Below are 24,469 nucleotides of genomic sequence, written 5' to 3'. Positions count from 1 at the left end.
AATGCCATCACAACCTTAGCTTTGAAATGAGTAAGGCAACTTGATTTTAAAACAGAATTATATTGTTTTAAATGCGTCTGTACCACAAATAATTGCCTATCTTTAGTTCTTTTAATTTTTGTAAATTGAAAGAAAGAGATCTGTACTCAGTAACTCAGATGGAAAATACTTGAAAAAATCAATAAATGAGGCAAAGTCCTCTGTATTATTTTTACCATTCACATCATTACGTCTATTGTCCCACTCTCTTGGTATATGCAGATTTTTGTGTCCCAGTAAACTATATCCAGCTCGTATTATTCTTACAAAAGGTAAGTCTAATTCTCTGAACTTCCTTGCACAGAGGTTTTCTAAAGCAATTTTCCTTTCCCTGTGGATATTTAAGAGGTCACACTGAGAATGAAATTAGCAAGTGCACAATAAAAGCTAAAAAAAAAGGTTAAAAACAAAAACCTAAGCATTTTCATGTTAAATGAGAAAGAAGTTGGAGAAAAGTTAATAGAGTCTAAAGATCATGTTCTTATCCCAGAGGGATCATAAATTTACCCTTCAAGGCAGCAAGGAGGTCCCAGTTTAGACTTTGAAGCAAGAGCCGACTTTCATGTCAAGGTCACCTTCTCTCCAATGATCAACTTTTAGAATAAACAAGACCGTGATAGAAACAAAAAGACTACTAAAGAATAAGCATGCGTGGGTGCTTATATGTATTAAGTAGGACTTAAAAAACACCTGAATTAGTGATTACTCTGCAGGAATGAGAAAGAATTATATATTTCAGAACAGTTTTTTTTAAACAACAAGCATGTATTATTATCATGTTCAGGAAAAACAATAAAACTGGTTTAGGAAATGTAAGTGCATGCATACACAGCTACCTGCGAATCCAGTGTGCATGGTGAGAAGGTGGCATGCCATATTAAATGCTATTCTTCTTGCCTTCAAATGTTCCCCAGTAACTCACAGACTAGAGTACAGAAAACTGCTATAGAGAATTAAAATTATGAAATTTTCAGGGCCAGTTTAGTAAAATCTAGCTATTGACCCGAGAATCCTTTGTACAAGGGAAGAAAGGTCAACCAGCACATTTATTAGTCTTTACCTTCTACAGCAGTGCTTTATAAATTGTGAAACGTGACGCATGCAAAGGTTAAGGTTATCTAATCAGTTTTGTGGGTCATGAAACAAGCAAGTTAAACACTGATAGTACTGGATAGAAGAAGAAAAGGAAACATAGTGCAGGGTATATAAAATAGGTGAATGCTGAGTTTATTATTACTATTTCAGGTATGTGATGTGTGAGAAAAGGAGAGAGAGGGAGAGAGAGCCAACTTGATTGTAATGCAAAAATTATTTCTAAGTGTGGGCTGCAGAAAAAATATGATAAACACAGATCTATAAAACTTGGCAATAAGTGAATTTGAGAGAATACAACCACTTCTTCGTCATTATTCTACTGCTTATTAAAATGTCCCTTTCTTCAAGATAAAGGTACCTTGAAAAGCATTTCCCCCACTACCTCCATTTAACTTCCTACTGTTTTGAAGGCTGATTTATCTCTTAGTTCTAGAACTTTCTAAGTTTTAAATCCACCTGATACTACTGGGCAGAAGAAGGGCTAAGGGAGAGACAGGTGAGCAGAAATGGGGTATGTGTGTGGAAGATGGGGAAAAGCCTGCATCCCACATTTGGTGTGGCAAAGGTGAGTGAGTTTTCCATGAGTCAAAAGGATGCTATGGAAATTCTATGGAGTATCATCCTGTCCACGCCCACAAGAGGGCTACAAACTTGAGTAGAAATTTTTATTGTGGCAGACTCTGCTGTCAATTTTTCTTTGCAGAGACTAAGTGCTCATTCCAGGAAACTCTAGGGGAGACCCAGAGTCCCTAAGAAAAACTATCAAATGGATCCCAGAGTGAACTCCCATTTGAATGTCCTCTATAAAGTATAACCACCAGGGGGAAAGCAAGGAGCACATGAAGCCGATGGGAAAAGAACAGGTCTTCTCCAGCTCCAAATTATGCCTATGGAGTCAAGTCTTTTCTGAACCAGGGAAAGACCGGAAGGGAGAAAGAGGTCTTATAATCACACACGGGACTGCATTCTTAGACTGCATTCTAGAACCATGTCTTAAAAAACTAGATAAGACTTTTAAAATAACCCAAAGTGCCTGAAATGACATGAAATCAGACAGTTTTCTTTCGGGAAGCACAGTGGGAACAGTTATTGGATACGATATTATCATGTACCTAGCCTCCCTTGAACTGCATGTAATAAACACTCACTCACACACACACACACACACACACTCAATATACCTACACAACTGCAAAACTTCTCTAATTTAGATGAAAGATCATTCTGTTTTATATAACAGAATAAATTATTTCATGGTAAGCCTTTAAAATATGACATGGTGGTCACTAATTTGCTGTCACTTTAAGTCCATTTAGAAACAGTCAATCTACAGTCAAGATTAAGATGACGATAGACACTATCGATAAAGTTGCTAGGAGTTTATATTTAGCTCTCAACTCTAGTCCTTACTAGCTATTGCAAGTGATTAAGGTATTTAACTTTACTGAGCTTCAAACTGCCCCATACACGAAATGGAATTAAAATACTTGCATCTCAGGGTAGTTGTTCTAAGAACATAATAATAACATACACAAAACACTTAGCACCAAGGCTGGCACATGTTAACTACTGAATAAACAGCAGCTGTTATTATGATTACCAGAAAATATTAATGTTTATAAAGATTAAGAGTTCAAAATAAGTGTATTCATTGACTTCATTCAATATGTATTTTGGGAACTTGTCATGTGCAGTGATTACAAAAGGAAATGAAATCAGCTCCCTTGCCTTGTGTGAGGATAATGCAGAATGCATACCAGCACTCATGTATGGCAGAATTTTTTTTTCCAGTGGCTATATGACAATTCTATACATGTTCAGAAGAGTAAGAAAGCACACAGCAAGGGAAATCAGAAGGCACAAGGAAGTAGTGAAATCAAAACTGAAGATTGAAGCATGTATAAGTTCAAAACCTATGGTCAGTGAAACATTGTAAGCAAAATAATTAAACAGAAAGGTGACCAGCCTATCATATTATCATCCCCAAGTTTGCTAAGTGCCTTCTCCCCCATACCCAGCTTTTATGTATCATATTCAAAGCACCTAAAAACCTTTTTTTTTTTTTTTTTTTCAGAAAAATGGTGAAGCTCAGAACATTTCTATTAGTAGTAACTATAAGCTTAACTCAAGTTTCTGAGAAGAGAAATCACACTTTTAATGCTTCCTCTTAAAGGGCCGGAGTTCAGTCATGCTGGAGTAAAGAGACCCAGGCTAGAATGTTACAGGGGAGCCTTCCGATGCCAAGGTGGAAAGTGTGTCTCAGTTCAGTGCATGCCATTAACTTGTTTGGAACAATACAATGGACTAGGCAGTTAGAAGGCTTGTGCCAGCCAAAGTACGTCCTCTTGATTCGAGAAGAATGAGAAAGGCTGGAGAGGAAGGGGCTTATGTGGAAGCACATGCAGGAGTCTACACCAGTGATTTCTTTAGGGGGCATAAAACTCACCCACAAAAGTTGGTGCAAATCCACAGGCCCAGGCCCTATTCTACTTTGTGCTCATTACTGATTCTCCAGATGATTCTCATATCCTCCAAGGTGTGAGAAGTACCGGCCTGACAAGAGATAAGGTGGAGCTGATCCCAAATACTGTGGTGGGAGCATAGAGGGAGGGAAATGGTGAGAGTCACAGAAAAGAGTGAACCACAAGACTGGATTTCTTTCATATCTCACTACTTCTTGATTAAAATACTTGGGGGCTAGCGCTTGTTACAAACAGACATATAGAAAATTATTTTTGGTGAGATTCATTGCATCCCAGTGATGTTATAGGTGAAATTATTTTGTATTGAAACTAGGGATCCTTGTATCTATTTAAACTTTTCTATTCACTAACCATTTAAGAGACGAATTTCTTCTCCAGAAAAATAAGGTACTTGGACTAAGATGACTTCTAAGACCCCTTCTCATTTTTAATGTAGGTACAACTTGTATGAAAAAGAACTTAAGTATTAATAGGAATCAAACTGTAAAGTGTGTGCTTTAAATTCTTCATAGCAAAATGTAAGGGATGCAATTTGTAAATGTTCATTAGCATTTGTACCTTAAGATAAACACACATGTTTATAAATAGAATGCATGCTATTATACTTTCATATATCATGGAATAAAAGTAAAAGAATATGGACATTCATGTTTTAAACAAAGCAGAATTTTTTAGACTTCATAACCTTAGATTAATAATTATATTTAATTCATTTTTTAATCTATAATACCAGTCTATTTTTTTCCTACTACAGAATTTGAAATATCTTAGTTTCAACCCTACTTAAAACACAGTTACGCAAGATAACAAAAGTAGGGAACTCCAGGGAAGAATGTAATCTAGTTCAAATAATGAAATATATTTTTCTTTCCTCTTTTTTTTCTTTTTGATGTCTTGAACACTGAAGTGTGTTTTCTTATCTATACTCCATAGGTTCAACTTGCTTCCCCTAACTCAGTTAACTAAATTAGCTAATTTTGGCTTTACATTTAAAATTTCCAACTACGGTGTGCCAGAAGTTCTCAATCTTTGAGACTGATATTGCAGATATTAGAGACTGAAAAAATTTGTAATTATTTTCCAGAAAACTATGAGCCATGTTAGAATACTATGGATTTTTCTTCCTTATACGTGTCTGTTGTTTCCAATTTTTCATAACTAATTTTTTTACCAGAAAAAGCATACCAAAAAATACAACAAATAAATCATTAACATATCTCTAGAATTTTAATAGAATATTTTCTAAAGCAATTCATTTTTCATTAAATGCAATACTTATTACAATTGAAATGTTTACAAATAATTTAATAAATAAAAAGCTCTTCAATTAGAAAGTCTACAATCATAACAACTCATTGGAAAAGTTCTAAAATAAAATAAAAGTAGATACAACAACAACTAGTTAAAATGTTAATATAATCCTAGTGTTCATGGCAGAAATACTACCTACAAAATGAAAAGAAAATAGGAAGTCCTAGCTAAATCAATCAGACAAGAGAAAGAACTGAAGGGCATTCAACTCGGAAAGAAAAAAGTCATATCATCTTTGCAGATGACATAATCTTATATTTGGAAAAACCTAAACACTCCACCAAGGACTATTCAAACTAATAAACAAATTCAGTAAAGGTGCAAGACATAAAATCAACATTAAAATAGCCATTTCTATATGCCAAGAATAAACAATCTGAAAAAGAAATCAAGAAAGTAATCCCATTTACAATAGCCGGAAATAAAATAAAATAGCTAGGAAGTAACAACAACAACAAAAAGAACAAACAATTTCTACAATGAAAACTGTAAAACATTGATAAAAGAAACTGAAGAAGACCCAAGAAAAATACGAAGATATCCCATGTTCATGGGCTGGAAGAATCAATATTGTTAAAATGTCCACACTACTCAAAGGAATCTGGAGATTCAGTGCAATTCCTATCAAAATACGAATGCCATTCTTCACAGAAATAGGAAATACAATCCTAAAATTTACGTGGAATCACAAAAGACCCAGAATAGCCAAAGCTATCCTAAGCCAAAAAAAAAAAAAAAAAAAAAGAAAGAAAAGAAAAGAAAAAATGGAGAAATTACATTACTAGACTTCAAATTATACTTCAGAGCTATAGTGACCAAATAACATGCTACTGGCATAAAAAGAAACATAGACCAACAGAATAGAATAGAATAGAATAGAATAGAATAGAATAGAATAGAATAGAATAGAATAGAATAGGAGAACTCAGAAACAAATTTATACATATACAGTGAATTCATTTTCGACAAAGGTCCTAAGAACAATCTCTTCGATAAATGATGATGGAAAAACTGGATATCCACATGCAGAATAAGACTAGATCTGTATATAAAAATCAAATAAACATGGATAAAAGACTAAAATCTAAGACTTCAAACTATGAAACTACTGTACAGAAACAAGAAACAAAAACCACTGAGGAATCAGGACATTGCAGTTGGCAAAGATTTCTTGAGTAATAATCAACAAGCATGCGCAACGAAAGCAAAGATGGACAAATGGAATCATACCAAGTTAAAAAGCTTCTGCACAGCAAAGGAAACAATCAACAAAGTGAAGAGACAACCCACAGAATGGGGGAACAGATTTTCAAACTATCCATCTGACAAGAGATTAATAACCAGATTACATAAGGAGCTCAAACAACTATATAGGGAAAAAGTCTAATAATGCAATTAAAAATGGGCGAAGATCTAATAGACACTTCTTAAAAGAAGACTACAAATGGCAAACAGGTGTATGAATAGATGCTCAACATCACTGATCATAAGAGATATGCAAATCAAAGCTACAATGAGATATCATCACATCCCAGTTAAAATGGCTTTTATTCAAAAGACAGGCAGTAATAAGTGCTGGCAAGGATATTTAGAAAAGGGGACCCTTGTACACTGTTGGTGGGAATGTAAATTAATACAACCACTATGGCAAACAGCTTGGAGGTTCCTTAAAAGACTAAAAATAGAGCTATTATAAGATCCAGCAACCCCACCACCAAGTATACACCCAAAAGAAAGGAAATCAGTGTATCACAGGGATACCTGCACTTCTATGTTTATTGCAGCCCTATTCAAAATAGCCAAAATTTGGAAGCAACCTAAGTGTCCATCAACAGATGAATGGATGAAGAAATTGTTGTACTTATACACAATGGAATACTATCCAGCCATATAAAAGTATGAGATCCTGGCATTTGCAACAACATGGTTGGAACAGAAGGTCATTATGTTAAGTGGAATAAGCGTGGTGCAGAAAGACAAACTTCACATGTTCTTATTTGTGGAAACTAAATTTTTTTTAAAAAAATTGAGCTTACAGAGATAGAGAGTAGAATGATGGTTACCAGAGGCTGGGAATGGTAGTGTGGTAGTGGCTGGAGGGGGGATTGAAGCCGGTTTTGTTAGTGGGTACAAAAATATAGTTAGATAGGGTGAATAAGATCTATATTTGATAGCAAAACAGGGTAACTACAGTAACAATAATCTATTCTATATTTTAAAATAACTAAAAGAGTATAATTTTATAGTCTGTAACACAAACAAAGGATAAATGCTTAAGGTGCTGGACACCCCATTTACCCTGATATGACTGGTATGCATTGTATGCCTGTATCAAGCATCTCCTGTACCCCATGTATAGGGCCGGGTGCAGTGACTCACGTCTGTAGTCCCAGTACTTTGGTAGGCCAAGACACACAGACCACTTGAGCCCAGTAGTTTAACACCAGTCTGTGAATTTTGCAAAACCCCATGTCAACAACAACAAAAAAAATATATGTATACATACACAAAAAAATCAGCAAGGCATAATAGTGCACACCTGTAGTCCCAGCTACTCAGGAGGCCGTAGCAGGAGAATTGGTTGAGTCCAGGGCGTCAAGGCTGCAGAGAGCCATGATCACACTACTGCACTCTAGCCTGGGTGACAGAATACCACCCTGTCTCCAAAAAAAAGAAAAAGAAAAAAAAGAAATCGGATGTATCTCATAAATACATAAAACTACCATGTACCCACAAAATTAATATAAAAAATAATTAATTTTGAAAAAACAGAATAAAAAGAAAGCATAAAATGGCTGAACAAACTATGGCATATCCATATAGTGGGATACTATTCTGCATTAAAAGAAAACAGAGACTGATACACACACCACAGCATGCATGAATCTCAAATGCATTAGATGAACTTTGGAAACCAATCCTGAAAGGCTACATATTGTCTGATTTTATTTATATAACAATCTGCTAAAGCAAAACTATCTGAACAAAAAACACATTGGCGCCTACCAAAGAGTGAGAGTCAAGGAAAGGTGACCAAAGTGGGGCAAGAGGGAGTTTGGGCTAACAATTCTGTATCCTAATAGTGGCAGCAGATATATATAGCTGCCAAAACTCAGAACTGTTCACTAAGAAGGATGAACTTCACTGTATGCAAATTACATTTCAATAAAGTTGACAACAGAAAAAAGAAAAAGAGAGTAAAAGAAAGTTTAAATTTCAACTGGAAGAATCAGTTTCTTTACTGAAAGATGAAGACTATTTATACATGATTTAATGTACTCTGAAAATGGACCTCACTACGAGAAAAAAATTATTGCTAAAATTAGTCGAGTCTGTAAGTCCCTAGAATCTCCCATATTCACATAATTGTCTTTTCAGAACATTTCATTTTATGTACCTTGAGAGGGAAGGATACATGCAATTTGAATAAGACTAAGCAACAATTTAAAATCAAATCTTGAGAAGATTGGTCCCACCCAAATATCTTGATGTTATGTTGATGAAAGATGCAATATCTGTCTTTATTTTTAGCCTAAGAGAACAACCTACAAACATAGCTATTTATATGGAATTTTTAGATTTTAATACAAAAATGAGATTTGGTTGATGTCTGTACTCAATAAATGTGCCTTGGTTCGGTGATTTCTGTGTTTTGTTTTGTTTTACTTGAAATCTGTAGTTCTTCAGAAATGAACACAACCATATGCCTCATGGAAATCTTCATTTATTACAATTGGTTATACAAAGGTAACTCCCTTAACAACACGCAAAATCTGAGATCCAAACAAGTAATCTGAAACAAGAAACTTTGCTCTGAAATCAATTTTCTCCTTCCACATATTTAATTAAATTGTGCTTCCTCTAACTATTGTTGGAAATACCAAATTGATGTAACTATAATAAGTAGTCAAAATAAACATTTTACTAAACTCTGTTATACATAGAAGTGCTCAATAAAGTGTCATTTTTAAAGTATAAAGTATTTCATAGCTGAATAAGATTACCTGACACAATATGACATCACAGTTCAAAGATTTCGTTCACGGCTAAGTTTTACTTGACTATGTGGATAACTGACAGTGTACTTACAAATATTAAATTCAAAAACATGAGTTTACTATGTCTCAAATGAATTTCATGGAAACATGGAATAAAGCCACATTATGACTAAGTGGCAACTTTTCTGACCAAGAATGGAAGCAGATCTTATTGCTTCTTTTTCTCAAAGCATCTTTGTAGAAATATATCAGCAGCCAAAAATGAGTTTGGAATACGTTTACTCACACGTACAACTCATTAGCACATAATATCTAGAACTATAGGTAATTAAGTTTCTTAATAAAGAACGTATCAAACAGAGCATGATAAACTGAACTGTAATAGAAGATAATCCCTAGACAGTCGAGCTCACCCACTATGAGAATGTTGCCAGACATATCATCATGACAACAAAATCTGCAATCCAGACTAATGAGAACAGCATTCTAAGTGACAAGTATTTAGCATGTGCAGCCTGTATGTTAAAGTATAAGTAAAATTGAATTTAAACTCTGTTGACAACTTCTGATAACAGCTAACATTACTGTCCAAAAAATATTTAAAAATTAGAGTTTTGATGGAAATGATACTGCCAGTGAGTAATAAAAGGTAGTGCCAAACTGAGTGGGGTAAACAGTGCAAAATGAGAGGAGAAAAGCCTTTTGATCCAGACACAAAACCCCGGGTCCATCTTGGTTCTCTTCTCCTCTATCCTTTGCCATATACAATAAACTTTTTCTTCTCAATTGAAAAAAAAAATCTTTTTCAATTTTTTTCCCACAAAAATCAATATATGCTGATTAAAGTAAAACAAAAATACAAATAAAGAAAACTAGCACAAAGAATACCTATAACAGAGAAATAATTACTATTAATACTTGATTTATTATGTTCATCTCTATTCATTCATGTATGTCCCTAAGAAACTTCATTGATACCCACAGTTCTAATTCCTAACTACACATAGATGATTGGCAAATCTATCTCCAGCTCAGTAAACTTCCCTGAGTTCCAGATATACATGCATACACACACACACACTCACACACACACACACACACACACACATTCATGCAGTTTGACTTCAATATATAAGTGTTTCGAAGCACTCAATAAGAAAAAAAAAGAACACACTCATAGTCATCGGGCCCTTTGTTCAGTGCTGCCTATCTCAAGGCAGGTTGTCATCCTCCACACAGACCTGAGATCGGCCTCTCACGTTGCACCCCAACAGGTCCATCGTGGAGTACCATGCAATTTCACCTGTTCTGCGTCTCTGCAACCTGTCTTCTTCCCTCCATTTCTAATCTTCCCTCTTGGAGCGAGCTATCATGACCTCTCTTCTGCATTATTTAATAGTTTTCTTGCTGGCCTCCTTTACTTTCTCTTTTGCTCCACTTGAATATTCCTCCCCACAAACGCCTTAAGAAATTATCAAAAAAATGGCAACTTGCCAATGCTTGTTATCTTATTTTAGGATAAAAATCAAAATCCAGAACATTTAAAACAGACCTATGGACTATCTCCTACCCAAAAGATGAGTGTAGCGCAGTGATTACTATTCAGTCTGGATTCAAACCCTAGCTCTGGCAGGACTGTGTGACATGAATTTAGTTTCATCTTAGTGTACTTATCCGGAGAAACGCAAATGATGCTCATACCTGTCTCAAAAGGTATTGAGAGTTCTTAATGGGATCATTCTTAATGTTCAACATGCGGTAAGCATTCAATATTTGTCACCCAGCAATTTTATTTTTTAAAAAGACAAGAATTGGATATATTTATGGTATATAACATGATTTTAAAAAATAAATATACCTTGTATGACGCTAAATTTAACAAATTACAATTATATTATCTCACATGATTATTGTGTGTATGTGATGAGAACACTTAAAAATTACTATGTTAGTGATTTTCAAATATATAATACGTTGTTATTAACTACAATCACCATGTTGTACAATTAATCTCTTGACTTTATTCCTCTAACTGAAATTTTATGTCCTTTGACGATCATCTCCCCAACCTCCCCACCTTCCCTCCAGCTCCTGGTATCCACCATTCTACTCTCTGCTTCTGTGAATAATATCTCGCTTATATGAGGAAACTTAGAGAAACTCACCTAGCAAATTTTTAATATTCCTTTTTCTGATTCAACTTTATCCTACATTCACAGATTACTTTCTAACCTCCAGCCACACAAATCTTATTTCAATTTCTAAGGGGCAAAAATCCATATGGTCATATGACCTTTTTTCTCCTCCTCCCTTAAATTTTTACCCCCTAACTTTCACATAGTTAACTCAATTCTTTCATCCTTCAGATTTCAGGAAAGCCCATTCAAATCCCCAATTAGATCCAGACCCCACTTTGCACACTTCCTTAAGATGAGGCTTTTAAGAATGTTTTCACAGTTGTAACTTTACACTCACTAATCTGCATATGTACTTGCTGACTGTTTTCTATTTAATAGACAATAAACTCAGAGCAGGACTACTTTATCATTGAACCTCTAGTACACATAATAGTGTCCAATGCCTAGAAGGGGCTAAATAAATTTTTATTGAATAATTTAAGTGTGATTTTGCAGGTTTGATATGAATAGATATAACTGAGTAACATCACTTTAATGGCTACATAATGTTCCAAAGTATTGATACATCATGATTTATTAAAACAAGACATGTTGGTGAAAGAAAAGTTGGCTTCCAAATTCTATGACTCGTACTGATGTGATAAACATTCCAGGACATCTTTGTGCATGCTATTAATCATTTCCTTTGAAAAGATTCCAACTTTCCCCTTCAGGACTTTTTCCCATTAGCCTGGTCCCAACAGCTTTCCATTTTTCAGGGTTTCCTCCAACTTTCTAGCATATTGTTGCTGCTGGACTGCATTTTCGTTTACTCGTTCCTTTTTGTTGTTGTTTATTTCATATTTTTCTTTAATCATTTTATTTTCAGCTGAACATATCTTACACTCACATTATCCTGAACACAGTTTATTAAAACTATTCACTCCTTACAGTTCGCCAAACCAAATATGTCTTATCTAAATTTTAGTTTCCTATATATACTTTACAGTATGTACCTAGAACTACTAGTTAATCCATTCTTAGGAAATTTGTTAGATTCAGAATTTAAATTACTTGCCAAAGCCTCCATAAAGAGCAACTGACATAGCCATAATTAAACCTATGAATCCTAGCTCTTTCATTGGCAGAAAAATAGTAAATTAATCACTAATTTTTTTAATAAGTAACCTGGTGGCACAGTGGCCTCAAAAACAAAATAGACATCCTTAAAATTAATGTTTTTAAGCAAAAGTTAAAACTTACTTGAGGGAAAAGCTAAAATAGCTCAACCCTCTTATCGCCATCTTTACTCTTGTTAATGCCTTCACATTGGTCTATTCTGAGTCCAAAAATAATGCACTGGCTTTCTTACTCAGCTGAGTCCTCAGCAAGGAAGCCCCAACCCCTAACATACTAAAACTCCATTCACAGATACATGTTATGAAACAATATTGCTACCAGATCTATTTGTATTAGTCAAAATCCATTTACAAATAGTCTTATAAATATTCATTACATTGATTATCCAATCCTAAGACCTTTGTTCTTTCAGTATGCTACTCAAAAGCAATCGGCACCTGATTGTTTTAATAACGCTCTTTAGAAAAAAAGTCAGTGGAATTATAGACAATGTAATAAAAAAGAGCCCCAAATTTGCAATAGGATATCTAGATACTAATGCTGACTCTTTAGGACAAATTTGGGCAAATTAATTAAATTTTATGACCATTTTATTTGCTTTTTTTTAAATGCTGTTCATGAGATGAAGATGCACTAAAATGCTTTTGAATGTCTCCTACTCTAATAGTCAAAGATTACTGTATTTGTCCATTTTCATGCTGCTAAGGATATATCCCAGACTGGGCAATTTGCAAAAGAAAGAGGTTTGTTGGACTTACAGTTTCATGTGGCTGGGGAAGCCTCACAATCATGGTAGAAGGTGAAAGTCATGTCTCACATGGCAGCAGACAAGAGAAGAGGGCTTGTGCAGGGAAACTCCTCTTTTTAAAACCAATGGATCTCATGAGACTTATGTACTATCAGGAAAGCAGCATGAGAAGACCTGCCCCATGATTCAATTACCTCCCAACATGTGAGAATTCAAGATGAAATGTGGGTGGGGACATGGCCAAATCATATCAATTATGATTCAAACCAAATTACCAATGAGAAGTCATGGCTGAACCGATTGAGCTAGAGATGCCTCTGGTTGGGTGAGCACAATGCTACTTGCTATGTTTCTCCCTATTTTAGTACCTTTGGGTGAGGTATACATTATCAAATTCATCTCCAGGCCCTCTTTACTCATTTACTCTAAAGATATTAGAGTTCTTCCCCCATAAGTGGTACCACGCTTCATAATCAGCATGCCTGTGTTGCTAAACCTGCTCTCCCCTGTGTTCCTAAATTCCTACTAACAAGAAATCTATCAGTGTACCCTTCTAATCAGCTAAATCAGATTCCTCTGGTGAAAAAACTCTCCAAATCCTAGAGTTTAAGTAACATTGCTTACCTACACTTAGCATTTTCACTAATCAGCTTCAAACAAATAGCTCCAAATGAACAGTTCAGGCAATCCTTTGATGCCCAATCTGGCTTTAAAAGCAGAAGTAACACAGAAATCAGCTGTCCATGTGGGGTTATTCGTTTTGCTTCCAGAAATATCTTATAGACCATGGTTTTCTCTTAGTTCACAGAAAAAAAATAAAACAGAAACAAACATGAAAGCCTCAAAGGCTCTAATTTTGCCCAAGATGGCCAGGCTGATTGCCATGAAAAAATCTCTTCTAGTGTCCATGATTGTATTGAATAATGCTACCAATCTTTTTCAAAGAGTCGGAGGCAGTGTAGAATAAACAAGTCCCATAAAATACTCTAAAGAAGAGGTCAGCCATCTATATAGGGCCAGATAGTAAATATTTTAGGCTTTGCAGACCGTGTGTAGTTACTGCCACATTCCCTTTTATTATCAACTCTCTTTTCTCTTACCTTGTAATGGTGCAGAAACCATCCTTAACTTATATTCAAAAATAGGCTGTTCCGCATGAGCCATGGTTTGCTGAACCCTGCTTTAGTGCATTTGAGTATAACGCAAAAGCAACAAACCTAAATTCCTACAGGGAACATACGCTAACACAAATGAGTGAAGTGAGCCAGGTGGGGACTACAGTACCCTAAAGAGAACATTCTCATTTAAAGTACACCTAGATTTAGTCGATACATCTATGCATGAATATGAGCCTAACACAGCCAGATGGCTAATATTTCAAGAGAAAAAAATCTTAATTTCTTTGTGACGTACTTTAATTCAAAAATACTATGGACAAACTCTAACAACTGCAACATCTACAAAATACACACTCTGGGCAAAAAAAAGTGGAAATATAAATGCAACAAATATTGCATTTGTACTGAATTGAACAGTTTGTAACTTCTGATATAGTTAATATTTTTAATGTTTTATAATCAAAATACACTGTTTACAATTTTGGCTTCGCCACTGATTAACTATATAATATTTTAGTTACATATAAATATTATATATGAATATAAAAATAAATGATATATGAATATATAATATATGTATACATATGAAATAGAGAGCAAAAGGTATATGATAATTAATAGTAAATTCTGTGAACTATGTAGTGCAGTGCGTGGCACAGCAGTAGTAAACTATTGTTGTGTTTCCCTTTTGAGCTTCTCAAGAATCATCAAAGGCACAGTAGTGATTTGTTTTGTTTTCAGCAATATCAACTAAATGAACTACAAGTTTAGGCAAGTCTAATAATTTCCAAAGTGTAGGTGACATGTCTGTCAAAGACTGGTTATATCTACACAATACATAATTGTCTGCAAACAAATGACCTTGTGGTACAATTTTTTCTGAATTTATTTTCCTTTTTGAAATTTTTATTTTTATAGACATGGGGGTCTCACTCTGTTGCCCAGGCTGGTCTCAAACTCCCAGCCTCAAGTAATTCTCCCACCTCAGCCTCCCAAACCACTGGGATTACAGGTGTGAGACACCATGCTGACCCTGAATTTATTTTCCTTAGGATAGTATTAAACTCAAGGTATCTTTCGTAAGGTCACACGGAAGATCTACACGAGGTAACTAATTGGAAATACACTATTTTTTGTATCACTGTTTCACATTGACTCATAAAGACAGACTTCAGTCATGGCAATACAATACCTACAATTTTGATAGCTACCAACAATGAGTGTATAAAATGAAGCAGGTGATACAGAATAATGATTAAGAGCACAGACTTTGGTGTAGATAATCTGGTTTGGAACAGTAACTCTGCTCCAATACCAAGGAAAACAGGCAACTAAATCTCCCCATGTAAAAGGTTCTGTAACTCCAAAATGAGAATTTTATTTTTTATGAGGTTGAAGTAGAGATTAAATTAGTTGACCCTTATAAAGATCACAGTAAGTGTTCAGTAAATGGTAGTAGTTTTTGTTATAACCACTGCCATCATCCTACCACAGCATGTAGCTGGGTGAATAACTGGCTCACACATTTCTAGTTGTTGATGATAGGTGATAAATTTGAATAAAATATTTAGCCATTCACATTTTTCCATGACAATTTTCCCTACGCTAACATAAAAGCCAGGCAAGATAGTACTATTAAAGGGCATGATAATTAGTCAGCATATCTGCAGTCAGCTGCAATCAATTCAAAGCTCTCTGTGAGATGTCGGCTAGTCTTTTAACCTTTGGTTTCTCAAAGTGTGACTAACAATATTTAAGATTATTTTATTCTCCTAATTATTAAGTTCTTTTGATCTTTATATTGAGAATTTAGGGTAATATACCAAGAAATACAAATATCTCTATGTTATGCACAATATATGATTAACATCATTTTGATGGTTGATAAGTACAGCACCTTTTATTGTTATAATTTCTGTCATTCTTTATGGAACAGCTTCCTGCTTTCAGCACCACAGACAAAGAAAGAACAGTAGTAAGAGTGGAGGTGTATACATATGTATTTGTGTATGTTTGTTTGTGTGTGTGTATACACTTATGGAACAGAAGTAGGATGATTATGGAAAAGTATTTAGAGTCAGAGCTGGAAATCTTGAACCATGCTCATGATTCATGTACAAAAATTAAGTGTGTTCCTATTATGTAATGAATAGCAGGGAAATAAATGCGAAATAATTTTGTTCATTTTCGAGAAGTTTGGTCTAGAAATATAAATTGCTCAACCTCAGCCTCCAGGTATAGAGAGGTCAATGCAGACCTATGTTATGAGCATTTGTTTACCATCTTGGGACGAAAAATTAAAACCTGTTTTCACTTTTTTAACATGTTATTTCATTCAAATGTAACTTTGAACTTTCTGTGCCTCTGTTTATTGTTTATAAAATAAGGATAACCATAGTTACTTCAGATACTTTGATAAATAAGATAATGCATGCTATCTCTAAACAAAAGTTGTAGGGTGTAATAAGTACTCAGTGTGATGGGTATGAGGATGGGTATTTATGCATCTAACACTAATAGGTTAATTGAGTCTAATTCCAATGGGAACATGTGATATTGGTCCCTCTTAGTAAAAATGTATTATAAAAACTACATTGACTTTCCTTCAATTAAAAACAATTAATTCAGTAATATTTTCTGTTCAAATTATGGTCAGAAAACCAATTACCACAAGGCTGATTAGTAGAGCCCATAAACATCAGAGAACCAAATGTTAGACATGGGAAATCAGTAGTATATCTTATTATAAGTGTTTCCAGTATGCACTACTCTATAGAGGATTTTCCTGGTATGGAAAGAGAGCCACACATTTAACTCACAGCATTCTCAAAGAAAAAATTTTAAATGAAAGCTATAGCCTGATGCAATGAACTGGAATGGAACAGGATCTTGTTGAAGTACAAAATTTGACATGGAACCTCTCCTTTGAATCTATGCCTGTACGATATTGGAAACCTTATAGCTTAAAAGAAATACATTTTTCCTAAGGCATAAATTTTATTCAAATGTCATGTTTTAAGGAAACCAAGCAGAAGTAGGAGTAAGGAAATAAAGATTTTCTAGAAAATATAAGGATCCGGCAGAACTTTTTTGCAATACACTCATTAAAATCATAGGAAAAATATGGAACAAGAGATCATCCTTCAAGAAGAATCAAATCGTTGTTTCTTTCCTTTCCCAAAACCTCAAAACTACTTATCTCTTGAGTTCAATTTTTACAGCAAAGTTACAAGGGGATTAAAGAAGCATTTTATGTAGGCCATTGCAAAAATAAAAATTGTCCTTTTGAATGTAAGTCAAGAAACTGTACTGAGAATGTACAGTCTATATAAAATATTCAGTTCAGCTTAACACATGTTTATTGAATCCTAGTAAGAAACTAAGAACTCTCTGGCAAAACATTCATAATTGAGACACTGAAACCATGCTCATCCTTGAAAAGAATACAATCTCATGAGTAAGAGACAAAATCAGTTAATGACAGGAAAGGTCACATAACATATGACAAGTAGGTGAAGCAGAGCATGACGTGGGAGCATCTAAGCCTAGACTGAGGTCTGAGATAAGGCAATACTGGAGTTGAGTTTTGAAAAAGTAAGTGAATCAGACAAGTAAGTCAGGCAAGGGCAATTCTAGACAGAAGTAATCAATAACTACATGAGCAAAAGAAAAAAAAGATGCGAATCAGCAGTGTATTTTGGAGGACAAAATAATTTGGGCAAAGCAATCAATACCAACCGCAATGGTGTGATTTTCCAAAAAGCTTAATTTTCATGTGCGGGAGATCAGATGCTTTAGAACAGGTGATGATGAAATTGAAGTAAAATAAGATCATATGTGCATCTGGCAAGTCCCACTGGTGGCATTTTGTAAAGAAGTGGCATACTTCATTTATTCACCCTAAATTAATTAAATATCTACTATGTTTCTGACATGTGCTAGCTTCTGAGGAAAGATCGATGCATAGCCAATTATTGCTATCTGTAAAGGAAGTAAAGCCATGAAGCAAATGATTAAAACAAGAATGCCAAACTCTTGAGTCAACGGTGATAATAACCATCATCCACGAAAACAGAACTAATATTGAATGAGCCTTATGTGGCGAGCACTCTTTAGGTGTTTACCATGTATGATGTCTTCTAGCACTCACAAAAAGGGTCATTTAGTATTATTAGAAAGCTATTATTGAATCCTTTTACAGATGAAGAAATTAAGATTTAAAGCCATTAGATAATTATCCTAAGTTCAAACAGCTGGTAATTAGCAGACGTAGGATTCAAAACTAAAAGGTCAAAACCTATTCCTTACTCCTAATTATGAAGTGTCTTGGTAAAACTCTGGTGAAAACAATTATCTGTGAGAAGATGAGAAATTAATATGTGAATTAGGTCTTCTGGATGAAGAGCCACTTATCGGACAGATAAAAGGATAAGTCTAAAACACACAACACATATCTATTTGACGTGTGTGCTGTAATTAATCTTTTAAAATTGTAGTGTATACTTTTGATTATGTTAAGTTAGACAAATATACATAGACACATATATGTGTATATATGTGTATACGTTTATGTATACATATATATACATGTATATATGTATGTCCAAATACACATATATTTGTCTATATACGGGTGTGTATAGATACATATATATAGCTTAGCTTTTGTCCTTTTCTTTTTTTGAGACAGAGTCTCACTCTATTGCCCAGGCTGGAGTGCCATGGCACGATCCGGGCTCACGGCAACTTCTGCCTCCTGAGTTCAAGTGATTTTCCTGCTTCAACCTCCTGAGTAGCTGTGACTATAGGTGCCCGCCATCACACCTGACTGATTTTTGTATTTTTAGTAGAGATGAGGTTTCACCATGTTGGCCAGGCTTCTCTCGAACTCCTGGTCTCAGGTGATCCACCTGCCTCGGCCTCCCAAAGTGCTTGGATTACAGGCATGAGCCACTGCACCCAGCCTTGACTTAGTTTTTGATTATGCTAAGTTAGACATATATATACATACACACTTACGTACATATGCGTTTATAAAATCAGTCACTGAAATGTTTGAAGTTCCATTATCTCTCCAGAGACCTTGGGAGATTCAAATTTTTCCATGTAAACATCAGCTGAAACAACATGTGGCCTATTTCTTTAATTAAATTTTTTTTCATTGTTATAGATTCAGGGTGTGCAAGTGCAGTTTTGTTACAGGGTTATATCGTGTAGTGGGGAAGCCTGGGCTTTTAGTGTAACCATCACCTGAATAGTGTACGTTGCACCCATTAGGTAATTTTTTCTCCCTCTTTCCTCCCACCTTTCTGAGTCTCCAACGTCTGTTACTCTACTCTTTCTGTCCATGTGTACACATTGTTTAGCGCCCACCTATAAGTGAGAACCTGTGATATTTGACTTCTGTTTCTGAGTTATCTCACTTAAGATAATGGCCTCCAGTTCCCTCCATGGTGCTGCAGAAGACATAATTTCATTCTCTTTTGGCTGAGTAGTATTCCACGGTATGCATATACACCACATTTTCTTTATCCAGTCATCCTTTGATCAATATTTAGCACGATTCCATATATTTGCTATTGTGAATAGTAATGCGATACACATATGAATGGAGGTGTTTTTGATACAATGATTAGTTCTGTGGGGGTGGATACCCAGTAATGGGATTGCTGCATCATATTAGTTCTGTGGGGGTGGATACCCAGTAATAGGATTGCTGGATCATATTAGTTCTGTGGGGGTGGATACCCAGTAATGGGATTGCTGGATCATATGATAATTCTATTTTTGGTTATTTGAAAAAATCTGCATACTGTTTTCAACAGGGGTTGCATTAATACATATTCCCACCGATGATGTATATGTTCCCTTTTCTCCACATCTTTGCCCACTTCTGTAATTTTTGACTTAAATAATAATAGACATGTGAACTATTTTTAATACTAGACATGTGGCCTATTTAAAAACTTTAAAACTTCAAGTATTTCCATAAAATTCACAAATGCTCAAAATTATATGGCCTATTTTATTTTTTTCTTTTTTGGTGTTAAAATCAGAACTTAATATGTTAATCATATTGGTCAAATAAATTTAAAAATTCATTATTGAAATAAGTTACAAGTTCCTGCTAGATAAAAACAAACAAAGATATTTCTTCATTTGGACAAATATCATAAGTTATGCTTTGAAACCACATAAAAGGAAGCACAACATATTTACCAGCCTACAGAATAATGCCAACACTTTTGTTCTAAGACAACTCTGGAAAATCAACATTGAAAATATCCACCAAACAGTCATTACCATATAGGTATGTCACAACACAAATTACCTTGTATGAAGTAAAAATACAGATTTTAAAAACCAAACCTATTGGGTAATGGAGCAGGTTAAAATTTTTGTCCCTGTATTTCCCAATTTGTGTCCTATCAACAACAAAGACAGCAGTCTAGCTGCCAACAGGACAGCAAGCTCAGGAAAGGCAAGATGCGCTAGGATAAAAAAATGAGAGCCAAAGGCATTGTCAATTTGAGTGGATTGGGAAACCTGGGGGTCAAAGGAAGCAAGGGGCTCACAATTCTGTCAAGCAAGCAAGAACTCAGTTGGAAGAGAGGTATGGGAATGCCAGTGCCTGTGATGAGTTGATACAGAAAATCAGGCTAACTTTTACATTCCTTAGAGACAAAAGTCAATCTCACATTAAGAATGATATAAGACCATTGAGTGTTATTGAATAAAGGGAGAAGTCAGAAAAAAGGACAGATTCTGACAATTTCATATGGCTTTGAGACAAACACATGTTCAGTGACACAAGTAATTATTTCATATATAAAATGTATACCCCATGGCAATATTGATCAATATTTCCCTATCTGCTCCCTCTCAACATCGGCTGAAGTACAATTAATTGAAAATGATCTCAGTGTATCTTAACATCACCTCGGCTGATACAGATAATTTCAAAAGGCCATTTAAAATCCACAGAGTTTAACAATTTCATACCATGTATCAGAACCTAATGCTTAGACTTGGAAATGAAGTAATACTCTTGGGTAAGCTTAACCCCCAGACAGAAAGGACTCCCGCAATTGCAGCAGAATTAGAATAATAAAGCTTTTCATCAACTTGCTGAAAGCCAGAGTTGTCACTAAACTATCTTCATGGGATGTAGCTTTCATTCCTTACATTGACTTGGCACCCAGACCAAACCCCTATTCATTCCACATCCACAACTGCTCTCAGTTCTCAATTTGCATGGCACTCTCCAGGCCACTGGCCGCATTTGCCAGGATATTATGTTTCCTCCCCAGGACTGCTTCCCAACCCCAACCCGCGAAAGGCTTGTTTCTCAAACACAGAATTTATCTACAAAACCAAAGTCTAAATATTAAAGATTTAAAAAAATTATTTTACTCTAATTTTATGGGTTAAAAAAAGCATTTTTCTGATTTTTTCTATCCATAAATCCTGCCTCTATTTCCATAAAATAAACAGTGACTTAGGAACCTCAGTCAGTTTATAAATCTCTTAAATGTGCCTAAAAATCTACTGATTGTAGTAGGTGCACTGAAATAACAGTAGTCTAACTACTATAGGCCTAAGCTTCTCATTGTAGTACTTAGGAATCAGATACCTGCCAGTCATCTTGACATACTGTACACTGTAATGAATCATATTAGTATCACTTGGGATTAAGCATATGCATATTAGTAAACATAAATATTAACTGCAGTAATACAACTAAAAGCAAAATCAAGGAATGATCAGAAGAGATTATAAACAATAATGTAGACCTATTCTCCCCTACTAGAAAGGCTCAAACAAAATTGCATAGAAAAATAGTGTCAGAGGAATGAATAAATAGAAAAGAAAAAGACTTTAGTCTAAAAAGAGCGAAGGTAAGCAGTATATGATCAGTCAGGATGGAGATAGATAAAGTAAACATACATTGTTCCATGAACACCTGATATAAGACAAAACCTGAAGGCTTAAGGATGAGTATTGATCACCATGGATGGGTGACATGGGGCAAAAATATGGGGAATTTCTTACAAGCAAGAGATTTGCAAAATGGTTCTCTAATACATTTGCATTTACAATCCCAGTTTTTTTCTAAATTAGTGCTATCCGAGAACACTGTTGCATCCTACTCTAAGGTATGTCTTTTACTCATTCTGAGACAAAATATGTAAAGTAAAAATGCATGATATCCTGCTAGGGCAAGGAGAGATATATACCCCAGCTATCTCCAGTGAGTCCTCAGTGAAGACTTTCCTATAATTCTCTCAGAATTTTCTACTATCACAGTTTATAATCCTTTCAAATGTATATGCTATAGCCCTTACCAGGGTTATATTTAAGAACTCACGTAAAGAATAACAGAGTGATGAAAATTCAATATTAATGGGCAGGGCTAATCATGGAGTGGATCTCCATTTTGTGATTATATAAATGAACTATTTGTATGATCCTGAAAGAGAAGTAAAATAGACTCTTTCAACTCCATATGTGATAAACCAATGTGAATAACTATGCATTTCTCAAAGTGAAATAATGACATATTAAACTCATTTAAGACAGAGCATGCATAACCAGGCTACTTTAAGAATTTATGAACAAATATGCCCCAATATGTATATGTACATATATACTGATGCAAGTTATGCTATAATAAAATATGTCAAGGTAATATTTTATCTACTGGTGTGTGCAAATACACATAACTATTTTTATTTATTTTAACATATTTGTATGTGTTTCAAGTAGGTTAAATACTTTTTTCTTTTAAATTAAAGAAAATTGGTTCTGTAATCTCATTCCATAGATGACCATTCTAAACACAAAAATATCGTGCAACAAATATCACTCTGTCTCATATGCTAAAAGAGTAACTCTCTGAGTGCCAGCATGGACTTTGCAGATGTATGCTCCACAAAAGTTTACACCGAATTAAAGAAAATACAGATCAAAGTGGAGTATTTTGACTATAGTAACTTAAGGCCATCTCTAACGTGAATGACTAGTGTGTTCCCTTTGGCAAAGAGAAACACTGGTGCATGTCATGTACATTGGGTTGATTCTTTCCATAAAGCAGGCTGCTCTGATAATCTCTGCTTAATATAAAACTGCCTCACATCTTCAAAAGAGTCTGTAATGAAGGGTCATGACATAACAGATTCAGGCAGGGAGGTTCACTCCAGCATGTTCTCTAAAGCACTAAAGTGCTTTAGGGAACAGTAAGTGTTTAGTTTAAAGGTAACACAGATAAAGATTAACCCCACAACTTGAAAATTAGCTAATCTATAGATGAAGTACAAGTACTTGACAAAGGCATCAGAGCTTCATTGAGAAGTAACTTCAGGTTAAGGTCAGAGCTAAGACATGCACCCTGGGTCATTGCTTTGCATAATGCTGAATGCACAGTCAACTCAACAAATCCAAGGGTGTTGACCTGTCTTTTGCATAAGGAGCTAAACAGTCACAGCATCAAATAGCTTTAACTAGCATTTACTTGTTTATTCAAAAAATAATGAATAGGAAAACAATTCTAACACTCAAGTATTGGCTGACACACACACGCACACACCTCTAAGTTTATCTACCATTGTATTTAACTCAAGTATGGATATCATTTGTTTCTTAAAGAGATTTGAAACAATATATGGACAAAACATGTGAACTAATGATGCACTGAAGTTGTATTAATTGTTATTACTTCTGTCAATAAAAAAGGACCGTTAGCATCTTACTGCCAAATTAAATGAAAGAAAATTGGGTAAGTGTCCTCCCAGAGCCGACATTTTAAGGAGAAAAGAAAAAAAAAAACATTATTAGGAGGGGTTTTGATGTCAGCAATAATACAATTCAATAGGCAAAAGAGCCAATGTTATTAAATCCAATATATGCCAGCATTGATGATGGAAGATAGATGACTACTCTCATAAGCAGAAACAGTAAAACTTGTAGGACTGGTAAGAAGTAACCAATGGCAATTTATTCAGGCCTTCCTAGGTATTACCTATGCTAAATGACTTCCATGTTTTGTCTCATAGACTTCCTATTCTTTTGTTTTATTTTGGTTTAGGCCATATGATTTCCTATGAGAAATGATAACTTATCATCTGGGCCACACAAAGTCTAAAATATTTGACCAAAAAAAAAAAAATCAATAAGACCAACAAAAGAAACTAAGTAAGCAACTCATCTTTCTGAGAAAAAGATTTTGCATTTTGCAAAATACATTTCGTAAAATAATAATTAAATATTTTAGCAAAACTTCATAGGGAGTAGCACAATTCAACTTATATATTAAACTTTAAAATATAGCACAAAAATTGTAGCAGATTTATATGATTGATCAAATGATTATGTATTGCTTTTGGCAAAATAAACAAATTACTTTAAAACATAAATGTCTTGA

At 34.7% G+C, this 24,469-nt stretch overlaps 1 protein-coding gene across 3 annotated transcripts in view; it reads right to left on the bottom strand.

Annotated features, from left to right (window-relative positions):
* Positions 1-24,469, bottom strand: part of DPP10 (dipeptidyl peptidase like 10) — a 1,401,573-nt gene that overhangs the window by 612,749 nt on the left and 764,355 nt on the right. The gene's annotated exons all lie outside the window — the stretch shown is intronic.

Source organism: Gorilla gorilla, chromosome 11 (genome assembly GCF_029281585.2).
Source record: "Gorilla gorilla gorilla isolate KB3781 chromosome 11, NHGRI_mGorGor1-v2.1_pri, whole genome shotgun sequence".
Lineage (NCBI taxonomy): Eukaryota > Metazoa > Chordata > Mammalia > Primates > Hominidae > Gorilla > Gorilla gorilla.
The sequence above is the reverse complement of the archived record's forward strand: the minus strand, read 5'-3'. Positions and strand labels throughout refer to the sequence as shown.